Source organism: Salvia hispanica, chromosome 2 (genome assembly GCF_029641045.1).
Source record: "Salvia hispanica isolate PSC_SH4W2 chromosome 2, Shi_PSC_v1, whole genome shotgun sequence".
NCBI classification, from domain to species: domain Eukaryota; kingdom Viridiplantae; phylum Streptophyta; class Magnoliopsida; order Lamiales; family Lamiaceae; genus Salvia; species Salvia hispanica.
Window position 1 is genome coordinate 53347274 of NC_142693.1, and position 12280 is coordinate 53359553.

Here is a 12280-nt window from a genome sequence, read left to right on the forward strand (position 1 = left end):
AAGTAATTAAATCTCATTATTTAATTAGACCAAATTAATTAAATATTGTGATTTAGTTAGTCTGAAGAAATAAAAAAATCTATTAACTGAGATGTAAAATTCGAATGCAGATACCCCGTTGGAACTTAGGATAAGTGAATATCGTTAAAGGTCGAGCACGAGTGGAAAGCTCGACCAACAACGGAAAAATATTATTTAGAATAGGCCTGAAGCATACCATGTGGATTTTATATGCAAAACAAAGTGTGGATACACATTTAAATGACTGAAAATTCTTGATTACATAGTTTCTTTTAAACTCTAACTCAAGTTAATTTTTAAGTTATTTTCAATTATAGGCCAACCCCCAGCTCGAGCAACAACTTGGTCTATGTTGGTTTAGTCCTTGAATCAACTTAACTTAGATCTACAAGTTTATAAAGATACTGTATAAAATGATCATCTATAAAAATATGCGACATGATCATCTATAATAATATGCGACTAATTGTTCATATATCATTCTGGATAAAATCGATTTTGTTACTATAGGAATTGAAGTTATAAATGTTACTGTATGAAACTAAATAAGGGATTATGATATCCAAATGAAACGTATAATTGCGTTGATAGTAAATGTAACTTTTTTCTTTATAGAGCATTTATCTTCTAATTTCTACTTAATCTGTTTTGTGCCATAGATTTTAAAATCAGATCAAACTGAAAAAGACTATAATAGTGACCGAACACGAAATATTCAAACTGACTTTTCTACATAAAATGATAAAAATCTTCTAAAATGTTTCTCGAAATGGACAAATAACCACAAAATAAATTGTAGATAGAAACTTACAACTCTCTCTACTAGAAATATCCTAAATTGCTCTCTTTCCTCACCAAGCCACTTGGGTTGATACAACATAACTGAAAATTAACACAAACCATTCCCATAATAGTATATAAATAATATAGGAGGAAAAAATATACGTACTCCTAGTAAAAAATTATTGGAAGTGTCAAATTTCATGACCATATAAATTTATATTTACTCAATCTCTAAATGACCTTGAAATCGGAAGCTGTGACAATCTAATTGCATTATCCTCCACCACACCACACGAAGACTTACATGAAAAAATGGACATATTTTTGATGACTCCCTTTTTTGTGCTCTTTGTGACCTCTTTGTATGCAATAAGGAAAGGATCATCCATTTTCTTCTTGATGCCCTTCTTGGAATTGCTCCTCAACGGCGGTTGAAACGCACACGGCGGTAGAGGGATGTGCAAGGAAGGCCTAGAGGGGTTTTCCGGTGGGCACGGGGGAGGTGGAAGGGCCACCTTCCGGTGGTGGTCCTGCGGTGGCACGGCCTTGCTTATGCCGGGCTCGTTTTCCCATGAGAAGGGGATGTTTCTATGTGAGTGAACCTTGCTACTCATCATGGTTGGTTAAGTTGTGATGTTATGACAAAATAAAGGTGGGATTTATATTGTCATTCTTCAACGATAAATTGTTACATGAGGTCAAGCAAATGATGCGTGGGATGGTGGGATTGTAAAGCTTTAGTGTACAAGGAAAATGGGAGGAAATTAATTAATTAAATATGAGTGGAGAATTGGGCAACCAATTAAATTATAGGTATAGATAAGAGATATATGAGATGTACGCATCATGGGGAGTGGAAAAGTATGCATAATAAGTTAGGGAGAAGATGCCAACAAGTGGAATAAACGTCTGCAGAGTTGACGCATTCGCCATTTCTAGCTAACTAATCTTTTTATTTTCATTAGTTATAATTGATTTATACGGATGATGAATTGTGCGGATTGGGTATAGCCAGAATCCGATTTGTTAAGGAAATTCTGAACCTAAACACGAACCTGACCTGCTACTTTCAAATGCGTTACCGACAATATATATGGGTTGACACAACACAATAATAACACGATAATGATTTGAATCTGGTATTACATGATTAAAATATGATATTTCATAATCAAACCTAATTTATATGATAAACCCTTGTTTACATTAATTGAAAGTAATTTACACAAGCCTAAGGAATAAAACTGAAGTACATAATTTTTCTAAAAAAGAACAAAAATAAGTAAATTAATACTAATACTTTTTCTGTTCCACATTAGGAGTCCTAATTGAGTCCGACGTAGATTTTAAGAAATATTAAAAAAAATTATTGAAAAAAAGTACTCCACTAGAATGTTGGTATCATTTTTATATATTACTAGTTTATAATAAAATATAAGTGTAATGAGATTAGTGGACCGTATAACCTATTACTCCTAATGCGGGACAGACTAAAATGGACAACCAAGACTCTTAATGTGGGACGGATGGAGTATTATTTTTTAATAGGTTTTCTGAAGCCAACCCGAATCCAATCCAAAACTATTAGGTTTCTAATGGGTCAATCTCATATGGAGACGATCCTAATAAAATATAATCCAAATCCATCATTTTCGTGCATGTTAGTGTCTGTATCTAAAATTTACATTTATATTGTGCGGAAATTATCTTGATAACTTTAATTAATTCTAAAACAAATTGGACCTCTCCGTTCGCTTATCCTCTTACTTTAATTTGTTTTTGTTTATACCGAAAGCGCAAGCCAACTTTTACTTAATTATATAGGTAAAAAATTTGTTTTTGGAATGTGCTATTTAAGTGTGTGATCGCTCAAAATAAAGACGAATCGCTCGATTACGACAATTGAGTAACCAATGGTAAAAATTGAGAATTAGATCTTTACAATGAAGAATGTGTTAATGGGGCAAAAAAATAAGGATTTAGGGTTGGATCTGGATATTACTATTGTATATCCTATACAATTTAGTACTACTAATATTAGATGGCGAATGACACGTTGGAAAATATACATTGAGTACAAGCAAAATAACAACATAGAAAATTCACTTTTATAAATATAGAACATACCACAATTAGATGGCGAATGACACGTTGGAAAATATAGATTGAGTACAATTAAAATAACAAAATAGAAAATTCACTTCTATAAATATAATTGTTGTTTGGCGTGCGTAGGTATTCAAAAATTTACAAGTGTTATCATATCTTGTATGTTCCTCAACTTTAATAATGCATAACTCACAAACTAAAATAATAGTTATGAATACAATAAATTAATGGGGTATAAAAAACACAAATGACATAATCTAACTAACTTGTGTGGAATATTAGAGGAAAACGACAGTTTTGGATGGAAATAAGATTTCTCGATGATGATGATGATGATGATGATTGATGATAATATTTAAGAAGACTAGGTCTACTTACGTTAAAACAAATTAAATAAACCTGTAAAAAATTGACAAACTCCTAATTAATTAATCTAATTTGAAGTGCATCCACAAATTTTAATTTTCAGCTGGCCACGGGTTTGTTTGATTTGTCAAAATTCCAATTAAGTTCGCATGCAATCTTAGACTATGGTTTAGATAAATAAATTTAATTTCTTTTTCTCAACCAAGATATTAATAAGCTATTAGCCTGTCCATTTCCACGTCCTTAATAATGTCTATCTTTGAAATCAAACCATCAAATACTAAATCATTAACTGTTTGTTATGATAACTAATTTTCTTCGCATTCAAACAAATATGTTTGTTTTTTAACATTAAAATATTGAATATATACTTTGGATACGCAAAAAATGCATACAATCGAACAATATATTTACCTTTCCATTATTAAACAGAATACGTCACGTTTTCTCATTTCTATTCTGGCGATCCAAACCGAAATAAAAATCTTGAAAGTAGGAAAATGAGTAACATTTTAAACTATAAACTAATGCAATTTAATTAACAATATACTAAATATTCTTTATATTGAGTTATTTAATTTAATAAGTTACTAGCTTCGATTAAAATACAGTGCCAGATTTTATTTTAGATAGAATTTTGAAACCCTGTGATTGATCACTTTAGTTTATATACTTTTCACCAGTATAGAAGTTTTTTTTGAGAGACTAGTACATTAGCTTTTACATTACTTTATTATAATGGACCTTTTACTTTAAAAATCAATAATTTATTTTGAGAAAAGATGCATATACTTGCTTAAGCACACCTGACCAAATTTTTTGTGTTTATTTTTATCATATAATTTTATTTTATTTTTTATATTCTTCATAACAAGAAAGAATTTGGATTTAACTCCCAGTAGTATATTTCTGTATGGATATAAACCCTGGGAATAACGTCGCATCTTGACTACCATAACTTTCATATCGATTATTCTCAATTTGGTTCTTGGTTGTTTGAAGCCAATTGTCGTTTTTTTTTATTGCTTGGTCACGATCACGATTACTTATTTATTAACAGTATATTATAATTTGCGCAGCGCACGAATTTTCGATTTGTTAATTTGATTTCAGAATATTGGAAAAAATACAAGCCCTGTATATGTTATTATAAATACAATGTGGACTTTCTCAAAATATTCCTATTCCAAAATCTCCTTACTACCAAGCCTTAGCACTCTTTACTAAGAAACACTAGTACCTAGGGATGTCAATCGGGCCGGCCCATCGGGTTTCGGGCCGACCCTATTCGGGTTGCGGGTCAATTGGGTGCGAGATTGCCGGATTGTGATTTCTTTCGGGTTGTAAAAGTTCGGCCCTAACCCTAAAAGCTCGGGTTTCGGGCTAGCCCGACGGGTTAATCGGGTTGCTACCGATAAGGTTAAGGCTCGAACAATACAATAAATCATGATGAAAATTAGTTATATTTATAAAATATAAAATATTTAATTATGATAAATTTGATATATATGCTTAAACTCAAATCATAAAATACTAATATTTGTAATATTTCGTGAAATTTTAATGCATGTTAAAAATTTAAATATTCTTTTAGTTAGATTAATTTATTTAATAATTATTATATTAATAAAAATTCAATATATAATTTATATATTTACCATAAAATTGAAAGTTATCGTTTTTTAGTTATCTATGTCATAAAATTAGTCAACGAAGTATCGAATTAGGAGTAAAAAATTGAAAAATATAAATTTTACCGGATTATCGGGCCAGCCCATCGGTTTTCGGGTCTGGCCCTAACCGGTTGCGAGTTAATCGGGTGCAGGCTTATCGGGTTTAATTTTATCGGGCTAGAAATTTCCGACCCTAACCCTATAAATTTAGCGGGCTATTCGGGCCAGCCCACGGGTTGCGGACTACATTGACATCCCTACTAGTACCCTCATTCATAAAACTCATTTCCTTTTTCATTTGATATAAAATAGTTATTATTACTTGAAAAAACATGGGAGTATCACTTTTTTATTATATTACTCCCTTCGTCCGCCATTAGGATTTTCATTTCTTAGTGGCACAGATTTTAAGAAATGTTAAGAAAAATGGGTGAAAAAAAATTAGTGAAATGTTTAAGTTTGGGGGAGTTGATTCACTTGGATTTTACATGACTTTAGAGGGTAGTTTTACTTGGTTTTGATCATATATTGTGTACTTTGAGACATGGTTATAGCTACTTCTCTATTATATTGGTATTTTGACCATTTTGTGAAGAATGTGTAGAAAAATGTACAAAATATATGGATGTGCAGCTGCTCAATGTTTGAGACAGCTTTTCCGGAGATTTTGAAGTCCGATTCGCATGTAATGCATACCATTCTCTTCGTCTTCGAAAGAGCTTCGCGTGGATATCTTAAACGTCTCAATCGGAGTTCAGTAGAAGAAGTTATGGCCATTTTACCAAGACTGCGCAGAGCAGTGACAGAGCTGGCGACCCGCCAGGTTCGACGCATACCCAACCTGGCGACCCGCCAGCAATCCACGAAAAAAATGCCGTAAGCAGCTGGCGACTCGCCAGCTTCGACGCACACCCAACCTGGCGACCCGCCAGCTTCGTCTGACAGTTTATTTCGGGCCCAAAGTCAACCCTAGGTATATATATGCCTAGGAAACGCCTCCAAACACAACTTACACGCCTCCTACCCCAAAAATACTACCTTTTCACCTAGGAAGAAGAGAAGAACGAGCAGAGGACGAGTATTCATCGCAAGATTGAAGACGAGGCCTCCAATCCGCCCAATCCAATTCTAGAAGTTTCTACCTTTAGTTTTATTCTTGTTCAAACAATGTTTTTGAATATTTCTTTGAATATTTCTTTGACTTATGTGATGAACATGAGTAGCTAAATCCTTCGTAGAGTTCTACGGGGGAGATACAATGATTCTTATGTTTAATTGATTTCCTTTTTCTATGCCTTGGCTCATGTGGTTATTTTGATTTCTTCTGTGCTTATACATTTATTTGACTGATCACCTTATAAATGCATGTGGATTTTACTACAAGAACTGAGAAGTGAGTAGTTTAATTTGAAAGAGAAGAAATTGACGTCTTTGCCAATATAATCGAGAGATTTGAGCCTTTGAATGAAGCTAAGTATCTTAGGAGCAATTAGGAGTTGTTGCCTTAGTTCTAGGAAGGAGACTTCGGTTCTAGGTAGCAATCTACAAATTATATGCCTTGAGAAAAGATATAGGTTTACCTTAGTGATAGCTTAATAACCCTTGAGACCCTTTGTTAGCATAGTTTGGAAATTAGTTGAGCACAGGATAGTTGTTATCGATCCCGTAGGATTCTACCCTTCTCATCTTTGATCTACATCCGTTTTCTTATTTGCTTTTAGTTCTCTAGTTGTTTTTAATTGTTTTTACCTTGCTTTTAAATAGATTTAGAAAACCCAAACTTTCCGATTCATCTAGATAGTAGTTGAGGTTGGTTCGTGGTAATTAGGTTGACACTCATTGTCTTTGTGGATACGACACTCTTTGCTTACTATTTGCTACATTAGCCCCGTACACTTGCGGGTATACTTGTGTTAAAAATAAGTTGAGTCAAGTTTTTGGCGCCGTTGCCGGGGACAATTTTGTGTTATTATAGCCTAATATCGTGATAAAAATTAAGATTACTAATCTAGATTTTACTTGCTTTATTTTTCTTTTCTTTTTGATTTATTCTCACTTTTGTGTTTTTCTTTTCAAGTTGTATGCTCACTCGCTCTAAAGGGCAACCATTAGAGTTATTCGATCCTGAGATCGAAGCATCCAATCGAAGGAGAAACGCTCAGAGAAGGCTCAACCAAAGGCGATCACTTTCGCCTCTTAAGAGAGAACCGCCTAATCCTGTTGCAATAACAATGGCTGACAACGGAGAGAACAATGCACCACATCCAGATCCGGTAGTCCAACAGCTCCAATTACAACTTGCAGATTTGGTGAAACAGGTTAAAGAAAAGAATGAACTACAAGCCACAGTGCTAGTGCAAAACATGTACTCTTACAGAGAGGTGGAGAACCCACCAATTGGCAACGATGGGATCGATGCCAATCATTTTGAGCTCAAGCCAGGATTGCTTAATATGGCTGAGGCTAATGCTTTTGCGGGGAAGGCCAATGAAGATCCCAACAAGCATCTTACTAAGTTTATTCAGATCAGTAACACAGTGAAGCTTAATGGGGTGAGAGATGAACAAATCAGACTAAGGCTATTTCCATTTTCCTTGAGAGATGATGCTAGAGACTGGTACGACAACATGGGGTCAGGATCTGTTAAAACGTGGGATGCCATGGTAGACTTATTTTTGGAGAAGTATTTCCCACCCAGCGAAGTTCTAAAGAGGCAAGTAGAGATAATTCAATTCCAGATGAAACCTCATGAGACAATCCGAGAAGCATGGGCTAGATTCAAGACACTGCTGAAAAGATGCCCCAAACATGGTCTAAGTCCGGGACACCAAGTCATAACTTTTTATAGGGGGTGTACTCCAGATGCAATGCGTGAACTGAATTGGAGCGCAGGAGGAGCACTCCTTCAATTAGGGGAGAATGATGCCATGCAAGTGATTGAGAGAGTAGCTTCCACTGATAAAGGATGGAATAATGAAAGAAACAAGTCATGCAGGGTGGCCTCTGCTACAGAAGATGATAGGATAGACAGAATGTCAAAGCAGCTAGATCTTTTGACCACTCAACTGGGGATCATGGAGATGAGACAACCTGGACCAGAACTGCAAGGAGGAGTTGAAGGTGTCAACTATGTGCACCAAGGAGGGAATAACATGAACTTCAACAACTATCGCCCTAACCAAGGTGGTGGTAACTATAACAACTATGGTAACAAAGTGCATCCCAATCTCTCATATGGGAATCCAAACAATGCTCTGCAACCACCGCTAGGATTCACAGTGTCTAATGGGTTGGTAGAACAGCAGAAAAAGCCTACTACTCAAGATATCTTGGCAGCATTCATGAATCAGACTACCAAATACATGGAGAAAACTGACAAGTACATGGAGAGCACTAGTCAAAGGTTGGGGAAGGTTGAAAACGACGTGCAAAGCTTGAATGTGCATATGAAGAGCATTGATACTCAGATTAGTCAAATTTCTCAAGCTATAGGTGTCCAACATCAGCCAGGGCAATTTCCAGCACAGACCATAAACAATCCCATAGATTGCAAGGCCATACACTTGAGAGGTGGTAAAAGCTATGAAGGACCTTCCATGCCTGTAGAGGAAAAGAAGAGTACTCCAGAGGAAGATGTCAGAGCAGAAGAGAATTCCAAGGGAAAGAATAAGGTGGACATTCAGACCAAGAAAGACGTAATGCCAGAAAAGCTGCCCCCTCCCTCCATTCCTACGACAGTTAGAGTGCCCTTTCCACTTGCGGTGAAGAAGAAGAAGTTGGATGAGCAATTCTCCAAATTTCTCGATATTTTTAGGAAGGTGCACATTAATATACCATTGGTGGAAGCTCTGCAAGAGATGCCCACGTATGCAAAGTTCCTAAAAGATGTGCTCTCCAAGAAGAAGAAGTGGATTGATTATGAGACGGTGAACATATCTGAAAATTGTAGTGCGATAATTCAAAAGAAGCTACCTGCCAAGCTTAAAGATCCTGGGAGTTTCAATATCTCATGCATTATTGGAAATGACAGACAGACAAAGGCACTGTGTGATCTAGGGCGAGCATAAATCTGATGCCATTATCATTTTTCAGAAAGATGAAGATCGACACTCTCAAGCCGACTACAATCACACTGCAGATGGCAGATAGATCAATCACCTATCCTAAAGGAATTGTTGAGGATGTTCTGGTGAAGGTACACGACTTCATATTTCCCGTCGATTTTGTAGTATTGGATATGGAGGAAGACATGAATGTGCCGCTTATCCTAGGGCGTCCATTCCTAGCAACGGGAAAAGCATTGATAGATATAGCAAAGGGAGAGCTCACTCTTCGTATGGGCAACAAACGACACATTTTGTCTATCTATAATGCTATGAAGAGTCGTGAAGATGAGGAACTTGTTATGAAGATGGAGTGCAAAGCTGTGCATGTTGTAGAGGTCCAAAAGACACAAGCAATTGAGTCCACATTGGGGAATTTTTCATTGCCGCGGTGGATGTTTGGTTCATGTGGTGGATCACTTTCTAAAGAAGAGACTGCACCAAATTCTAAAGTGGAGAAGAAGAAAACAAAAGCTGCAAATTCACCCAAAGTGGAAACCAAAATTTGTGATGGAGCTTTGAAAACTACTTGGTGGAAGAAGAGATTGGCTAGATCATATGCTTCCAAGATTGATAGAAAATCGAACACCACCATTTATGGCGTGACATGATGCAGCTCATGGAGGACGTCGAGCCAACGACGATAACCAAAGGCACTGTAGGGGAGGTAACCCCTAGTAGGTAACTTTTAATTTTATCGTTTCATTTTGTTTTTGGTGTGTTTTTTTTTTTTTTTTGTTGCTTGCTTACCATGTAAGTCTCCCTTCTCCACCAACTTTTCAAACTTATTCTTTGCTTAGCTTTGAATAAGTTTGGGGGGATGATATGGTGGATAGGGACACTAACGAGGTACGTATCTTATTGTTTTTTGTTGCTTTATTTTTTTAGGATAGAATTATTTTTGTTAGAACTCTATGAATTTTTGCTTTGATTGGTTGGGATTTATTGAAGAAAAAATTTGAAATTGAATTGAAAAATTTGGTAGTAATTTGGGTGAAGACTAGTCGTCTATGATAAAAGAACCTTCCACTTTGAGCTATCACTTGAGAGTTTGAGTAATAGGATGCATAAGTAACGAATTGCTTGTTTGCCTTGATTCATGCTATTTGCCCATTGAGACTTGAGCTTTTAATTCTTTCATGTGTGATTTATCATCAAATGTGTATGTGTTTCTAGAACTTGCTTCTTGTCTTCTTGAGTCTACATAGTGACCTTAGAGATAGGGGAAGATGTTAGGCCATTGTTGTTAGCCTTATTTTTACCTAAACACTAACCTTGCTATATAATAATACCCTTGATAGCCAAGTTTGATCTTATTGCCTTTTCTTTTGTTAAGCTAATCAAAGGGGTTGGGAATCCTAGACTCTAAAATTGTTGAGCTATGAAAAGAAGAGTTTGAAGAGTTTAGTTGTTGAAAGAAATTGGTCGTGTTTAGCTTATCAAGTTGAAAGTTGGTTGTACTTAGAAAAAAAAAAGAAAGAGAGAAAGAAATAAAGAATGAAAGAAAGAAAGAAAGAAAAAAGAAAAATATAGTATATAGAGAATAATTTGAGGTCTTTGGAAGTTGGGAAGAAATTAGACAAAGTCTAGTTATTGTTGAGAAGTGTTTTGGTGAATGGTTGAAGTTGAAAGAGGATTGTGTAATGTCTTGGAATTTCACATCTTTTTGGGAATTTAGTCACTTTAGCCAAATATTACCCTACCTTACCAAAGAGCCTACATTATAACCTAAACAAAAGACCTTTCGGACTCTAGATTTATTGTCACACGAAGTAGAGGAGAGGTTAGACATTGAGCAAGCCTATGGTAAACCATGCATTTTTGATTGATTTGAGTGTTACTTGATATCCTATACACTTTTGAGTGAGGTGAATATACACACATATATACATCCCGAGTGAAGCATGAATCCAAGGTGATATACGAGTTAGTAGTAAAAGTGCATTCGACGGCTTAACTTGATGGAATTTGTATTGTGATATGCTCCTTTATTCCGTATTAATTGAGACGATGATGATGTCTAAAACTCTTTTGAATCCAAGTTTCTTCTAGTTCTTTTTTATCATTGCTCGAGGACTTGCAATTGTTTAAGTTTGGGGGAGTTGATTCACTTGGATTTTACATGAGTTTTACTTGGTTTTGATCATATATTGTGTACTTTGAGACATGGTTATAGCTACTTCTCTATTATGTTGGTATTTTGACCATTTTGTGAAGAATGTGTAGAAAACTGTACAAAATATATGGATGTGCAGCTGCTCAATGTTTGAGACAGCTTTTCTGGAGATTTTGAAGTCCGATTTGCATGTAATGCATACCATTCTCTTCGTCTTCGAAAGAGCTTCGTGTGGATATCTTAAACGTCTCAATCGGAGTTCGGTAGAAAGAGTTATGGCCGTTTTACCAAGACTGCGCAGAGCAGTGACATAGTTGGCGACCCGCCAGGTTCGACGCATACCCAACCTGGCGACCCGCCAGCAATCCACGAAAAAAACGCCGTAAGCAGCTGGCGACTTGCCAGCTTCGACGCACACCCAACCCGGCGACCCGCCAGCGTCGTCCGACAGTTTATTTCGGGCCCAAAGTCAACCCTAGGTATATATATGCCTAGGAAACGCCTCCAAACACAACTTACACGCCTCCTACCCCAAAAGTACTACTTTTTCACCTAGGAAGAAGAGAAGAACGAGCAGAGGACGAGTATTCATCGCAAGATTGAAGACGAGGCCTCCAATCCGCCCAATCCAATTCTAGGAGTTTCTACCTTTAGTTTTATTCTTGTTCAAACAATGTTTGCTAGTGTGGTTATTTTAATTTCTTCTGTGCTTATACATTTAGTTGACTGATCACCTTATAAATGCATGTGGATTTTACTACAAGAACTGAGAAGTGAGTAGTTTAATTTGAAAGAGAAGAAATTGACGTCTTTGCCAATATAATCGAGAGATTTGAGCCTTTGAATGAAGCTAAGTATCTTAGGAGCAATTAGGAGTTGTTGCCTTAGTTCTAGGAAGGAGACTTCGGTTCTAGGTAGCAATCTACAAATTATATGCTTTGAGAAAAGATATAGTTTTACCTTAGTGATAGCTTAATAACCCTTGAGACCCTTTGTTAGCATAGTTTGGAAATTAGTTGAGCATATGATAGTTGTTATCGATCCCGTAGGATTCTACCCTTCTCATCTTTGATCTACATCCGTTTTCTTATTTGCTTTTAGTTCTCTAG

General features: G+C 36.0%; 1 pseudogene; it reads left to right on the top strand.

Annotated features, from left to right (window-relative positions):
• Positions 1 to 7183: 7183 nt before the first annotated feature.
• LOC148932633 (uncharacterized) lies at positions 7184 to 9666 on the top strand (annotated as a pseudogene).
• Positions 9667 to 12280: the final 2614 nt, after the last annotated feature.